The sequence below is a fragment of the Gracilinanus agilis genome, chromosome 5 (assembly GCF_016433145.1).
Source record: "Gracilinanus agilis isolate LMUSP501 chromosome 5, AgileGrace, whole genome shotgun sequence".
Lineage (NCBI taxonomy): Eukaryota > Metazoa > Chordata > Mammalia > Didelphimorphia > Didelphidae > Gracilinanus > Gracilinanus agilis.
Window position 1 is genome coordinate 186527936 of NC_058134.1, and position 16962 is coordinate 186544897.

At 34.4% G+C, this 16962-nt stretch overlaps 1 protein-coding gene across 1 annotated transcript in view; it reads left to right on the top strand.

The window, feature by feature from the left end:
• The window catches only part of ST8SIA1 (ST8 alpha-N-acetyl-neuraminide alpha-2,8-sialyltransferase 1), a 121406-nt gene that overhangs the window by 45358 nt on the left and 59086 nt on the right, over positions 1 to 16962 (top strand). The window lies entirely within an intron of this gene.

Here is a 16962-nt window from a genome sequence, read left to right on the forward strand (position 1 = left end):
TTGAGGAAGACAGAGAGAAGTGAACCAGTGGAGCACACTTATTTTTTGTGATGAGTAGAGCTTAACAAAATTTACATCAGTAATAGTAGATTTAAGGCTTCTAGGTCTGGTCTGGGGAGCAAGATGAAGTATCAGTGTGAAAAAGTAGGCTAAGATTTTTTTTCAAACAAAATAAATTTCTGGTACTTAGTGCAATTTTTAAAGGTAGTAACAATAGCTCTTGGAGAAAGAAAAGAAACAAGCACTTATTAAGCTCCTACTGTATGCCAGGCCCTGTGCTGTTTTAGAAAATTTCTCTCGTTTGACCTTCATAACAACCCTTGGAGGCAGGTATTATTATTACCACAATTTCACAGTTGTAGAAACTGAGGCAAAGTTTATATCATTTGACCAAGGTCACAGAGCTTGTATCTGAAGCCAAATTTTAAATAAGACTGCCTGACTCCCTCCACTACTCCATCTAGCTGCAAAATTATCTATTACAAACATGAATAGTAATGAACTAAATTTAGGACAAAAATATGAGTTATAAGATAGATTAGAAAACAGAGTCCAGTAATTTACTACATATAAGAAACATATATAGTCAAAGATGGGAGCTGGAATAAAATGGATTATAATTTTTTTTTAAACCCTTGTACTTCGGTGTATTGTCTCATAGGTGGAAGATTGGTAAGGGTGGGCAATGGGGGGTCAAGTGACTTGCCCAGGGTCACACAGCTGGGAAGTGGCTGAGGCTGGGTTTGAACCTAGGACCTCCTGTCTCTAGGCCCGACTCTCACTCCACTGAGCTACCCAGCTGCCCAGATTATTTTTATCTTAGTTCAGAAAGCAGTAGTTATAATAAAGATATCTAATATAGTAATAGTTAAAATTAAATAGCATCAAGAGAGGCAAAGTGGCAAAATATGTAATGCTTAAAGTCATCCAAGGTAGTGAAAAATACTAAATGTAATTTTATATAAAATGAACTCAAAGCATCTAAGTTCTTAAAGCAATAGCTAATTTGAATCATAAAAATATTTGTACTAGATAGTATAATTTGAAGATGACTTTTACTTGCCAATTTTAGACCTTGACAAATCTAACAAATAGGTAAAGAAATATATTACATATCTGATTAGAATACTGGTTTAATCAAATATAATAGAGTTATTTTGATTATGGAAAAGTAATCTTAGAAAGTATACATATTTTTCAGCATCATAGGCAACATTACAAAGATTGACCAACTGTGGCTTTTTTTTTCACAAAATGGCTAATATGGAAATATATGCATATATATGTATATATATAAAATTTATAGAGGACAGAATTTGGAACTCAAAATTTTAAAAAGCAAATGTTAAAAATTGGTTCTATGCATAATTGGGAAAATATAAAATGAAAAAGAAACAAAGATTGAACAAGTTCTAGGGCACAAAGAACTCATAGAAAGGAAGAAATAGTAAATGCATATTTTATGTAATAAAATATAGGCATTGTATTCAATTGGGGAAACACAAAAATAATCTTAAATAATGTTAGCCAAAAAAAGTCACAAAATAATAAATCAAAGACAATAATGACAGTGAGACATTATGCCAAATTTTATAGAATGTGCCTAAATTAGTCCTTTGAGAAAAAATACATACCTGAACACTTATATTAACAAAAAAGAATGAATTAATCCATTATTTTATTTAAAAATCTTATTCAGTTGTTTTTTGAGTTGTCCAACTCTTTAAGACCCCATATATGGTTTTCTTGGCAAAGATACTGGAGTAGTTTGCCATTTCCCTCCCTAGCTCATTCATTTTACAGATGAGGAATGGAGACAAACAGTGTTAAATGAGTTGCCTAGGGTTATACAGCTAGTAAGAGTCTGAGGCCAGATTAAAATTCAGAGAGATGAGTCTTTCTGGCTCCAGGCCTGGCGCCTATTTAAAAATCTAGGCAATAAATATTTTCAGGCAAAAATGTTCATTATAAACAAGTAGGGATTATTTGATGAAAATAAGGATTTTTCATCATTTGAAAAATAATCATATTAACCATTAATAAAAATGAAAATCACATTTATTAACAAATGCCAAAAAACATTAAAATATAATTTATGAATGAGACAACACTTTTTTAATGCTATATGCCAGATTAAATGCTGGAGTTATCAAGAAAAACAAGCAAGAAAGCCTCTGCCCTCAGGGGCTTTAAATTCTAATTGGAGAAGATAGCTTATATCAAGGAGCTAGAATTGGAAAGTGGGATGAATCATTAGTTGCTTTTTTAAAAACCCTTACCTTCCATCTTAGAATCAATACTATGTATTGGCTCTAAGGCAGAAGAGTGGTAAGGGCTAGGCATTGGGGGTTAAGTGACTTGCCCAGGGTCACACATCTAGGAAGTGTCTGAAGTCAGATTTGAACCTAGGACTTCCCATCTCTAGGCTTGGCTCTCAATTCACTGAGTTATCCAGCTGCCCCCTGAATCATTAGGTTCAAAGTTACATGGTGTCCTAGTTCTAGTCAAGGTGAGGTCTGATTGGGAAGTTCCTATATTAGAGCTCAGGGTCTTGGCAAGGGGGGGCAGTTCTCTCAATTTTGATGGGGAGGAGAAGAGTCAGGATACTTTTTTTTTTTTAGATTTGAATATTTTATTTTTTTAGAAAAAATTTCCATGGTTACATGATTCTTGTTTTTAGTTTCCCTTTCACCTCCTCCCCTCCCCATATCCAAAGCACATTTCCATTGGTTTTAACATGTGTCATCAATCAAGACTTATTTACATATTACTGATAGTTGCATTGGTGTGGTCGTTTCAGGTCTAAATCCTCAATCATGTCTGCATCAACCCATGTGTTCAAGCAAGAGTCAGGCTACTTTTGAGTTGGTCAAAAAGCCAGAGAAACTCTTATTAAAAATAATAAAAACACAAGACTGAAAAGTTAATACCATCAAGATCATTTATCTAAATCAAGAGCTAGCATTATTGATGATGGAGAACAATGGAAACTTTTTCACTGAAACCAGAAGCAAAGGCAATGATGCCCCAGCCCCACTATTATGACCAGAAATCTTACTTCTAGCCATAGGAGTAACGATAGCACTTGGATGTGTGATTCTGTTGGTAGAGGCAATTTCCCTTAGCCCAAAGGAGGTCAGCACTGGCTGTGTGGAGAGTTGCCTGTTGCATGGAGAGCCCAAGTGACTTTCCTAAGGACAAAAGCTAGCATATGTCCAGGAGAGAACTTGAGTGTAGATCTTTCTAGTTTCCACTCTGCCGAACTGCCTTTAGGTATAGCTTTCACAATGAAGCACAAAAAGAAGTTAAGGGAATATACACAGAAAGGAGGGAACAGTATTTTCTCAATTCACAAAAACTATGATTACAGAAAATCTTAGAGAATCAGTAATATTATTAAGATGAAGGTTGTTCGGTCATTTCAGTCATATCCAATTCTGTGACTTCATTTGGGGTTTTCTTGTCAAAGATACTGGAGTGGTTTGACCTGTTCTTTTCCAACTCATTTTACAGATGGGGAAATGGAGGCAAATAGGATTAAGTAATTTGCCTAGGATAATAAGTGTCTGAGGCTGGATTTGAATGCATATCTTCCTGATTCCAGGCCTGGCATTTTATCCACTGTGCCACCTATCTGCCCCATTAAAGACAACAGCTCTATATTTAAATTTTTTTTAATTTAACTAATTAATTTAGAATATTTTTCCATGGTTACATGATTCATGGTCTTTCCCTGTCTTCCTCTCTCCTGCCTCCTGGAGCTGATGAACAATTCCACTAGGTTTTACATGTATTATTTATCAAAACCTATTTCCATATTATCAATATTTACAATAGAGTGATCATTTAAAATTAACATCTCCAATCATATTCCCATCAAACCATGTGGTCAATCATATGTTTTTCTTCTGCATTTCTGCTCCCACAGTTCTTTCTCTGGTTGTGGATAACGTTCTTTCTCCTAAGTCCCTTAACAGTTCTGTATGAAAGAAAATATCATTAGTAAAAGAACAGGATATAAAACAATTTGAAAAAAATGATCAACATTTCTATATACTAGCAACAAAAACCTGTAGGTCTAACTACTCACCTATGAAAAATGAAGTTGATAAATAAAGGTCATTCCCTGCATTATAAAAGATAGTTCTATGGATAACTTATACAACTGGTCTATAATTGGCACAGGCACCTTGGGCATGCAGGTTATGTGTATGGTGGAGTGGAAGCATATTTGAACAGAAGGAGAAAAGCAGACTGAAATGATTTTTGAAGATTGCATTTTGCTTTTAAATGTTCCACAATTTTCTTCAAAAGAAAGCTCCACCTTTTTGAAAATAGCATTGTTCTATTCTGTCTGTCTTTAAGTTATGGAATATAAACTCTTCTGAAGAGTTAGAATTGAGATCCATGTAAGAGCAAGGCAGAATGTTGGATATGAATAGATTGCAAGGAAGAATTACCCAAGAGAAGTGGCATAAAGTATGTCATCAGCAAAATCTCTGATGGGGAAAAATGGAGGTGGATCATATGGCAAGAATGAAGGATAATCAATAGATAGCTGAAATTCCCCACTTCGTAAGAATTCTAGGGAAAAACTTGCTGAATGCAGGAAGAAGATAATTTCCTTTTAAAGTGACAAAAGTGCATTAAATATCTGAGAATTGTCACGTTAACAAGTATTTATTAAGTGCTTAGTATGTGCCAGATACTATGCTAAGCACTAGAGATGTGAAGACTAAAATGAAGCAATCCTGCCTTCAGGAAACATATTCTATTGGAAGAAGCAACATACATAAATATGAACAAACAAGTTATAACCTACCAAAGTGCACGCAGCATTTATCAAGTCTCTGGCCTTGGCCACCTTTCATTCTCTCTCTACACTCTTGAAGGTCTTAGCACTACTCATAGATCCAACTATTATTTTTGTGCAAAAGATTTTTAAATTTAAATATCTAATTTTCATCTTTATCCTGAATTCATCTGTCCTTTAAGCTGACTGTTGAATATCTTTACTTGGATATTCCATAAACATCTAAAGTTCAACATATAAAAAAACTGAACTTGTTATCTTCTCCCCTTCTCCTAACTTCTCTCTTTCTGTTGAGGACACCATCATACTTTATCACCCATATTCACAGTTTTGGAGTCATCATCAATTCCTTAGTCTCCCTTACCCCTCATGTCTAGAAAAGGCTACATCATGTGGATTCAATCTCTCCATCTCCATCTTTTTGTCTCTACTTACACTAAACTACTTTCATGTAAGGTGACATCTCTGGCAAAAGCCTCCTTCTTAGTCTCCCTACATCTGCCCCCCCCCCCTTTCCAATCTATTCTCAACATTGCTGCCAATTTGATACTCCAAAAGCAGCAATTATCAACGTGCGATTTGAGGACTCCAGAGGTTCCTAAGTCCTGTCAAAGGTTACACTAGGTCAAAATTATTTTAATAAAATTTCCAAGATATTATTTGCCTGCTAAAATATGCCTCCCTTTTCATACTACATATCTGAGGCCAGATTTTCCTCATGTGCTTTAACCAAAACAACATATTGCAACAGATTGATTGCAGATGTATAAATGAGAATCCAGCTGTCTGCTATTAAGCCAGACATTAGAGAAATTTGCAAGAATATACAAAACAGTGCCATTCTCAATATTTTTTGGCTTGTAAAGTTTATTTTCCATGAAAACGTATTCTTTATTGTAACACATAAAAGACTTATGCTAAATGATTAATAATTATTTTTAAAATATCAGTTTTAATTTCTAACATGGTAGGTATCAATGTTCACCCATAAACTGAAACTGTTAGAAGTCTTTAATAATTTTTAAGGCTGCAAAGAAACTCACAGACTAAAAAGTTTGACAACTTCTCTCCTAAGCAAAGTTCTGAATAGGTCACTCAGCTGTTTTAAGAGCTTCTAATGTCTTTTAAAAAATTACATTTAGGATAACAAGCAAACTCCTATACTGACATTTAAAGTTCTTCGAATTCTCTCTCTAGCCTCTCAGATTAGACATGAATTCCAAATGTATTTTCTGTCCTCCTATCAAAATGATTTGTTCCCCATGCATAGCATTCCATCTTCTGCCTATATACAGATTGTCTCCCATGACCGGGATGCTCTTTCTTCCTTTGCCTCATGAAACCTCTAGATTCCTTCAAGATTCAATTTGTTCTCTTTGGAACCAAGACTATTGCCCCTAGACCCTTTATCACTTCTCAACCATAACTCTCTTTAGGTTAGAGATTTTTTTTGCTTGTATTTGCATCCTAATTACTCAGAACAGTGTCTGGCATATGACAAAAGCAAAATAAATGGTTTTGATTCTCTCAAAAGCTTCTTAGAGGCCTTTCCTGGGTCTCCCAATTGTTAATGCTTCCCATTAAAATTACCTTTTATTTTGTATATATTGTCTTCTCTGTGTACGTGTTTTCGAGTTCTTTCTCCTCTTGTTTCCTAGTGTTATGATTAGAAATGCTAAAGACTGATAAAATGAGGGAAATTAGTAGTTTAATTAAAGCCATGGCTGATAGAGATAAATTGACCACGCTCCTGTAAGAAATCTCTGGCGCCTCCGCCATTTTCTTCCATTCCTTCCCTGCCACTCCTCTCTGTCCCCCGGGAGCTTGGTCAGGTAATCAAGAGGCCATCTCCAGCCCACCTTCCTAATTTAAACTGCGCTATACGTTGGTTCTCATTCTCTGACATAATCACGTCAGAAACTGGAAACCCATTGGAATCGCGGGAAATGTAGTCTCCAAGTCCCCACGTGTCCACAGGAAGTTTGTAAGATACTTTTAAATGCTACCTCCCTGAATTCCAAACACACATTGTTGAATTGAATTTATAGAAATATAACTTGATTTTCACAGAAATGAAAGAAAATAATTTGAAAAAAATTAATGTTCAAAACTGGACTGCAGTAATATAAAATCATTACATTCCTCGAGAAGCATTAAGTGAAAATTAATGAGTTCAAACAAGATTAATATAGAGGAAGACATGTTCAAAATGTCAAGGAAGATTTAATAAAAACCTAGAAAATAAAAGGACTGGGCATCAACAGATTTCAAATGATGTCACCAAACAGTAATTATCATAGGATGATATATTAAGAGCTATTAGGGACATTAGACATCATCAAGTTCAATCTCATCTCAAAGATGAGAAAACTGAATCACAGGAAGGTTAAATAATGTGCCTATGGGGGGCAGCTGGGTAGCTCAGTGGATTGAGAGCCAGGCCTAGAGACGGGAGGTCCTAGGTTCAAATCTGGTCTCAGACACTTCCCAGCTGTGTGACCTTGGGCAAGTCACTTGACCCCCATTGCCTACCCTTACCACTCTTCCACCAAGGAACTAATAATATACAGAAGTTAAGGGTTTAAAAAAATATATATATATATATATAACAAATAAAAAAAAATAAAAAAAATAATGTGCCTATGCCATTCAACATTAGGCCAGGATAGGAACATGCTTTATTTGTGACACCAAGTAAAATGTCCTTTTTATTTTTCTGTGCTAGGTCAAATTAAATGTATCTGGTACTGGATTGCAAAATATAGTGTAGATCTGTGAAATGTATTAAGTAAAATCTAGAAACTAATAACTCCAAGGGAAAATTAGGGAAGAATGAAATGTTTTTTTCAGTCAATGGAAAGAGTAATTCAATGCAGAAGAAAGTTTAAAAAGGTAAGACAATTAAAATACATGAAATTATTTAAAAGGTTTTTTTACAAGCAATATCCATAAAGCTAGAATTGGAAGAAAATATATACCTGAGGAAAAATATTTCAATTAAACAAATGTAACTTTCAAAGCCTATATATATATATATGTGCATATATATATATAATTAAGAACTAGAGGATAATATTCAAAGAAATGCAAGTTATCAACAACTATTTGAAAAATTGTTTGAAATCAGTAATACTCAGAAAAATGTAAATTAAAACAACTCTGAAGAATCATCTCACACTGATCATAATAGCAATGGTGGTAACAGATGGGAAAATTCAATGTTAGAGTGGATCTGGGAAGATACGCATGCTAATTCTAATAATTCCATATTATACATTTTGGAATTGTTCAAGAAAAACTACTAAATTATTCATGAGTGTTTGTTGGAAAGTATCATTTATTTGTATAAAAGCTAGATATGTACATGTATAGCTCAAGAGGTCAGAGTAAAATTATATAAAGCCTTGAGTATCAAACAATATTATACTAGATATCTTTTGGTAGAAAATGTAAAGTTTTTGAAGATTTTTTAGTAGGGAAGTGACATCAGATTTTGTGTTTAAGGAAGTTGAACCTGGGAGGAATTAAAGGACCAGCAAATGCTATGATATAGGGAAGTCAATTGGGAAGCTATTGTAGTTCTCTAGTTGAGAGTTAATGAGGGCCGATATTAAGATATTGGCAGTGAAAATAGATGGGGGTCAGGTAGATACTATAGACATTTCGAGTGTAGAATCTGTAGGAGTACCTTACTGAGGTTGCTTAAAAAAATGAATGGGAGGAGACAAGTATTACAGTGGAGTTTTGAGACTTAGTGACGGTGAAAGTGATGATGCTATTAACTTAAATTAGGATGACAGGAAGTAAAACAGGTTTGAGAGAGGAGGAAGAATTTGTGACTTGTTGAGTATGAGACATTGGTGGGGCATGCAGGTGGAGAGATACTTAACATATAGTTGGAAATGTTCTGAAAATTAGGAAAGAGAGATCAGACTGGGAAATATAAATCTGGAGGGTATCTCATATAAGTGATGATTAAAGCCATAGGAACATGTACAATATGATGCTAGAACATATATTAAGATAAGAGAACTAAGGTCAGAATTCTGGGGAATACCATTATTTAAGGAACAGAGGGAAGGGGGGTTGGAAACCCGGAAAAGATTCAGAGAATTGTTTAAGGAAATAGAAAGTGATTTCAGCATAGTGAAATTTCAAAAATTAATTAGCATCAACTAGCGTTTATATATTGCTTTAAAATATGTAGGCAGTTTTAAATAAATTATTTCATCCGAGTCTCTTTTTATGAGGCTCATTGAACAATCTTGTGAGATAGGTATCACTGGTATTATTATTCCCTTTATACGAATGAAAACAAGATCAGAGACATTAAAGCTAGCTATAACAATAAAACAAGAAAAAGAAATTGGAGGAATAAAAATAGACAATGAGGAAATGAAACTATTATTCTTTGCAAATGTTACGAGTGTATTTAAAGAACCCTAAAGAATCAACTAAAAAAATAGTTGAAACAATTAGTAACTTCAGCATTTGTAGAGTATAAAATAAACCCACATAAATCATCAGCATTTCTATATTACTAACAAAACCAAGTAGGAAAAGATAGAAAGAAAAATTTATTTTTTATCTATTTAAAATAATTGCAGGCATGCATTTAAAACTACTTGGGACTCTATATCTGCCAAGGCTACATACCAGGGACTATACAAACACAGTTACAAAACATTTTCCACATAATGACAGATTTAAATGATTAGAGAAATATTAATTGCTTGTGAATAGATTGAACCAACAATATAGAAGTGACAGTTCTGTTTATTTAGTCAGTGTCATACCAATCAAATGAAACCAAAGAATTATTTTATAGTACTAGAAACAATCATAAAATTCATTTGGAAGAACAAAAAGTCAAGAATATCAGGGAATCAATGAAACAATATGAAGAAAGGGAGCCTGATAATACTAGATTTCAAACTATGTAACAAAGTGGTAAACATGAAAACAATCTGCTACAGGCTAAGAAATAGAATATTGAATCAGTGGAAGAGATCATGTTCACAAATACAGAATAGTAGATAACAATAGTTATCTAGTGTTCGATAAATGCATTTAAGATCCAAGCTTTGGGGGAAAGAACACACCATTGAACAAAAATTGCCTTCAAAACTAGAAAGCAATTTCAAAGAAACTAAGCACAGATTAACATCTCACACTATATGCCAAAATAAGGTCAAAGTGAGCAAATGATTTAGACATAAAGGATGATATTAGAAGTAAATTAGGGAAGCATGGAAAAATTTACCTGTCAGATCTGTGGATAAAGAAAGAGTTTATGACCAAAAAAGATAGAGGATGACTGGAAGTAAAATGAATAATTTTGATTACATGAAATAAGAAAGATTTTGCACAAACAAATGCAGCCAAAATGAGAAGGAAAGCAGGAAACTAGAAAGTATCTCTGAAAAGAGGCCTCTTTACTCAAATATGTAGGAAACTGAGTCAAATTTATAAAAATACAAACCATTCCCCAATTGATGAATGGTCAAAAGATATGAAGGACAGTTAGGTGGCTTTGTGTCTCCTGCATTAGTTACGAAAACCATATTTACATCTTGCCTGCATCTACAAATGTGACAGAACATGGATCAGAATCTTGCATATACATTGTTAAAAAAAAAAAGATATTTAGAACTGCTAAATGTTGGTACTGTTTTAAATCTCCTCTGAAATCTTTCTGTCTACTCAGAACTCGTTTCAATCTTTGATTAGCTTCTTGAGTAGAGAAATAAATGTCAACATAATTGTGACTTCTTCACTATTGAAATTGTAAGGAATGATTTTCAACTTCCAAAGAAATAAATATTATCTGTATTATTGCTTTAAAATATCTGTTTAAAGGATGATATAATTATGTGCATTGATTATTCCTTTGATTACCATATTGCAGAGTCTGTATTGGATTCATTCATTCAACAAGTATTCACTAATAAAGTATAGTATAATGTGTAGAAAAATCCATTACCTGAAAGTTATGATTCCCCTATGTAATTTTTAGTAGGTGTTACAGAGTATCAGGCCTCAGATACTTACTAGCTTTGTGATGCTGGGCTAGTCACTTAATTCTGTTCTCAGTTTCCTCATCTGTAGGATGAGCTGGAAAAGGAAATGGTAAACTCCAATATCTTTGCCAAGAAAACCCCAAAAGGAGTTGCAGAGAATCAGACATAATTAACTGATAAAACAACCATTTTTATGAAGCAATGCTCCTAGGAATTTGGAGAACAGTTTCTGTTACAGAGTCTCAACATTTCCTTCTGCAACAGTTTTGGCTTTCTTTTTCTCTCTTGCTGTTATCTGCCCTCAACAGATAGCCCTTGTATTTCCCCTTGTACACACACACACACACACACACACACACACACACACACACACACACACACACACACACTAACTAACTTTCTGGCCCTTTTAAACTCTTCATGCACTGAATATTGCACCCAAACTAGCTCTTCCTAGCTCCCCCACTCATTTCTCTCTCCTGTCTTCATTCATTCAGACTGTCTCTTATGTCTATATGCATTCCTTTAATTCTCTCTCCCTTTTGAAATTCTTCAAATCCCATTTCTGGCACCAACTCTTCATTAAAACTTACCTGCGACTAAGGTTAAAGTCTTTTAATTTTCCTCAAACTCTCCCAGAGCACTTTATATTCCTTGTCTTGATCCTTTTTTTTTTTTTTTTACTTCTGTTATATTTTGTTGTACATCCCATTTCCTCTCCTTCCCCCTTTCTCCTCACAGAAGATTATAAGGTACTTTAAGACAGGAACTGCGATATTGCTTATCATTTTATCTTTAAAAGTTTGGACAGTGCTTGAAATAAGCTTGGCACTTAATGAATAGCGGGTTCCTTTTCATTAGGGGTCTTCAAGCAAAGTCTGTAAAAATCATTCTGATTTTTGATGGGGTATTATTGGTCAGATTGAGCTTAGACAAGATGGTATGAATGGTCTTTTCCATCTCTGGAATTCTCAGAAATGTTGGTTCAAGTTCCTTAATTCAAGTGAGACTTAATTATAATTAACAAAAAAAACCCTCTCTAATGAATTAAGACAAGAATAAAGTTAAACAAAATAATATTCAGTACATTGGAATTGACAAGATACAATGGCATAGAGATGATCTATAGTTTTTTTTCCTGATTCTGACATCTGATTTCTATACCGTCCTTATGACTAGATCAGGGAAATAACATATCCTTAAAATTAGATTTCTGATTCATCGCATCCTTTGTCTTTAATGATAGTCTCAAACCAATCTAGGCTGATTTCATATAATTCTAAATGATAGTTTTATTTTAAAGTCTCAGTATTTATTCTTTGTGCTTGGTTCTCTGTCCAGCACTTGGAGCTACTTGATTTTATTTTCTAGTTTTAAGACTCACACTGTCTTTTGCAAATTTTACCATGTTATAGCTTCTGATTTGTGATTGTTAATTAGGGCCTCTCCTGTGGATTTGTGACAGTATTGTAGTGTCAAAGACAACTTCTCAACTTTCTCTTTTTTGAATAGGAAAAGTTTCATCTTTGATGTATCTTAAGGGATGCTCTCTTTCCTTTGAGAATTCCAGGATAGTGATTAGGTGGGGAGCAACGGGCTAGCTGCTATCTTTACTTCCAGATCTATACTTTAGGATCTTTCAACACAGTAATTGTTTGAAGAGAATGAAAGTATGGAACTGGAATATTTCCCATTTTACTTTGGGTTGACTACCAGGATGTTACAGATCTTATCTTATTAAAGGTGTTTCCTTTCTTGTTCATGGTGCTAGGAGGCAGTTTAGGCCCAGATGGACACTTATTTATGAAGTTATAATTGGGGAAACAAGAGAAGAAATATCCCAATTAGTTACAGGAGTGAAAGAAAAGAAAACAATAAGCATTTAAAACTAGACAGGCATATAGGATACTAACCAATTATCATGGATAAGGGGCTTCCAAGGGACTTCTGCCTCTAAAACTCCCTGACCAGTGCCGAGAGAATGGCCTTGAGTTTTTCTCTCTATATAGGATTAAGGATATTTTGGACTTTTTGGACAAAGGGCTTTCCCCTCCTACATGTGAATGCTAGATCAGATTCTATAGAGAAAAAGCAATAAAACTCTAATACATAAACACCATAACAAGGGAAAAGAGGCCTTAATTATCAATATAGTTATGTATAAGTGTGTGTATGCAGGTATATGTTATCTAGCAAGTAATATCAATAAATTTACCTTCCCTAGGGTGGAAGGAATACATTTAGAAAATTCTAAAAACTAAGTAAATAAATCCCCCAAACCAAATAAATAAAAAATCTAAAAAACAAATAAATAAATCCTACATAAGAAGAAGGTTATAGAAATCATAAACCAGATACTGTGAAATAAATCTCAACAGTCATATTTTAGGGTCCTACAATAGAGTGCTTTTATTGCACATTAGCTCTCAGAAAACCAGATGGTCAAATTAGCATCTCACACCTGTCTCAGCCTCACTTCCTGCTCTCTCGACTTCTTTATGTTCTCATGTTAATGTCTAATGTTCTGATTAGGTCCCACTGCCCATGGAAAGGTTCTTTCCTGGATGAAATTCCATCTTAGAGTTTTACAATATTTATGTATATATATGCATAAATATATTCACTAATCACACACATATATGTATAACATATAATAAGAATAATTGTCGTCTACAAGAAGAGAAGGGTCATATCATCAGAAAATGTTTTCTTATAGTGAATATGCCTTGTTAAGTATTAATGGAAAGCCATTAGCAAACAGAATTCAATATAATATTATTAATCTTGTTTTCAAAAATTCATGTAGTGCATGAAACCAGATCTACCTTACTAATAACCTTACTAAATGGTATAATTTCATTAGTAGGAGGGAAAATAAAGCAGTTCCTTGAGAACTCTAATTCATTTAAATGAACATATGACTCACCCCTCTTGAACAATGAGTTACACTGTTAGAATTCAATTCTCTGTCAAGATACGAGTCAAGATAATGTCCTAAAAGTCATTTCATAATTTGGTGACTGCTGGAAGCATGCTCCTCTAATATGAATTTTAAAAATACGATATATTTTGTTAAGAATGCTTCCATGTGACATGGAGAGACCACTATTTTTTACTTAGATTTTTTTTAACTTAGATTTTACTTAGATTATCAAAGAACCGTTAGAAGAATTCAATAGAAAATAAATGTTAATGTTATTTCTTGGAAGAAACAGAAGTTGTTTTGATTCTGACAACATATTGTTGCCATTTGGCTTCTTTCTGATTGAACAACATGCCTACTAGGAATCAACTTGTGGGAAACTGTCAACTTTAGGCAGAAATTATAAACTGATTGGAGTACAGAGTTAGAGTTGTATGTCTGGGGCATGCTGTTAGATGCTTGATGGGGGCTTAATTTATGTATTGGTTGGGATGTAATTAGGTCCTTAGGGAGGACAGTGCAATTAAATATGTGAGTGTGGGTGTAATTAGATGTAGCTGAATGGTACAATTAGATTCATAAGAAGGGGGTGTAATTAGATATGTGGAATGGGGGTGTATTTAGATGCCTAGTAGAGGACATAATTAGCTATATGAGTGAGAGATTTAATTACATGTGTGGGAGGGGTATAATCATGTGGGGGAGTCTGTGCCCATGTGTGGGAGTGGGCACAGTAAGACATAAGGTTAGGACTGTGACTGACTAGGTATGGAGTTGATGCACTTATAGACAAAGAATGAGAATTTTTTTTATCAAGAAGGACAAATATATTTTGGCATGCTGACAGTCTTTGGTGTTACAGTGACATCATTTCAGGTCATGCTAGGGATTCACAAACCTTATTTTGCAGAAAATAGTTGATTTTTCTAACTTCATCCAAGCCTCAGAACTCCTAGTGACATTATGTTCTAATGGAGTCAATTTGATTAGTAGAATTGAAGTTTGTAAGCCCTGAATTCAAATTCTGGTTCTTCAACTTAGAATTATATGATTGCGGGCATGTTCCTTCTTCTCTCTGAGAGCCTGAGTTTCCTCATTTGTAAAATGGTGATAATAATACTCCCACTACTGACCCACAGGATTAAAAAAAAGATTTCATTTTCCTAATTACACATAGTAAAATTTTTCCACATATGTTTTCTGAAGTTATAAGATCCAAATTATCCCCCTCCTTCCCTTCTCTTTCCCCTCCCAGAGATGGCACACAATTTGATCTTGGTTATATATGTATTAAATTACAAAATGTATTGAAGTGGTGTACTTCACAAAGTGAGTCCAGATACCCAGGAGTTCAAATTAATGGAACCAATATTTATTGATTAATCTATTGATTAATAAACATACCTACTGAGCAGGGCAAACCTTCCTAGTGAAAGCTGCCTGAAGTGAAGTTACAGACACTTTTTATAGGATTACATATGAGTAAGAGGTAAAAAGGTGAGATGAGCTCATACAATGTTGAGAAAGATATATGACTTTAAAGTTTACAGTGAGTGAAATGTGGCCTTAGTGACTGGGGCAGAATGACCAGGGCAATCAAGACTTATTGTACACAAGCCAGAAGTGCCATTAATGGGGTGGGGTGTATATCTTATCCTATACCTGATTTATCCCTTCCTTGAGGGGCCATCCTCTGGTTCTGCTGACCATCTGTTGTTATAGACTGAGAAAGCACATTCTTTAAGCCTGCCTTTTATAAGGAAGGGTATGCTTTATTGATTACTACTTTTACCAATGGATCAGGGACTTCATTTTCCTTTATTTCAGCATTTCCATATTGCCTGTTATTGTAACAGAATACTCATATAAAACCAAAACCCAAATAAAAACACAAATAAATTAAAGTGGAAAATGATATGCTTTGACCCGCATTCCAATTCCAGTTCTGGAGATGGATAGCATTCTTTGTCATGAGTCCTTCAGGATTTTTCTGCATCATTGTATTGCCGAGAGTAGCAAAGTCTCTCACAGTTGATCATCGTACAATATTGCTGTTACTGTGTACAGTGTTCTCCTGGTTCTGCTTATTTCACCCTACAGCAATTCATGTAAGTCTTTCTAGTTTTTTTTTTCTGAAATCATCCTGCTCATCATTTCCTACAACACAATAGAATTCTATCACCATCACATACAACAGTTTGTTCAGTCCTTACATTTAACACTCATCACCTAGAGTCAGTGAGGTGGCACAGTAGTGGAGTGCTGAACCTACGATTATAATAAAAAACAGAGTTCAGTCTGGCCTCATACACTTGGAAGCTGTGTGACTGACACTAGGCAAGTCACCTAACCTCTGTTTGCCTCAGTTTTCTCATCCGAAAAAAGGGGAAAATAACAGTATGTACTTCTGAGGGTTGTTCTGAGAATCAAATGAGATAATATTTGTAAAGTGCTTGGCACAATGTCTGGGACATAGTAAGTTCTATATAAATGTCAGCAAAGATGCTGCTGCTAAAGAAATATGTGTTGCTCTGTGTTGAATAAAAGTGCCTTTTCAACCGTAATGTAGTTTGGAAATGTGAACCATTATTGCATTCTACATCTTCATATTCATTATAGTATAACAGTACCTAGCAGGAGGTCTTGCTCAGGACAAAATGAAGAGAAACTAGAGTGGCTGTTATGAATTTTTTAAAAAATCACTTTTTCCATTTAATAGCTGATAAAAGTAACAAAAAAAGAAGGCAATCTATGCTATGCCCATTCAATAAAACTTGCTTATACGTGTATCAAATATTAGTGCTGCATGAATATAGTTGGCTATTATTATTATTATTATTACTCCTATTAGCAAACATTTTTGAGAATGCATTAGATAATATCCTTGGCAAAATAGCCATGCCATTATGAAACATTTTTAACACCCTTACCTCTCATCTTAGAATCAATTATGGTATTAGTTCTAAGGCAGAAGAGTGGGCAATGGGGGTTAAGTGGGTTTCCCAGAGCCATACAGGTAAGAAGTCTCTAAGGCTAGATTTGAACCCAGGACCTCCTGTGTCTAGGCCTGACTCTCAGTCCACTGAGCCACTTAGATGCCCCCTGTTATGGAATTTTAATGGCATACATGGATCATCGGTGATTTTTCTAGAATAGAAAAAATCATTGTTGACACTGGCCCATTTTATCTGTTTTTTTTTTTTAAT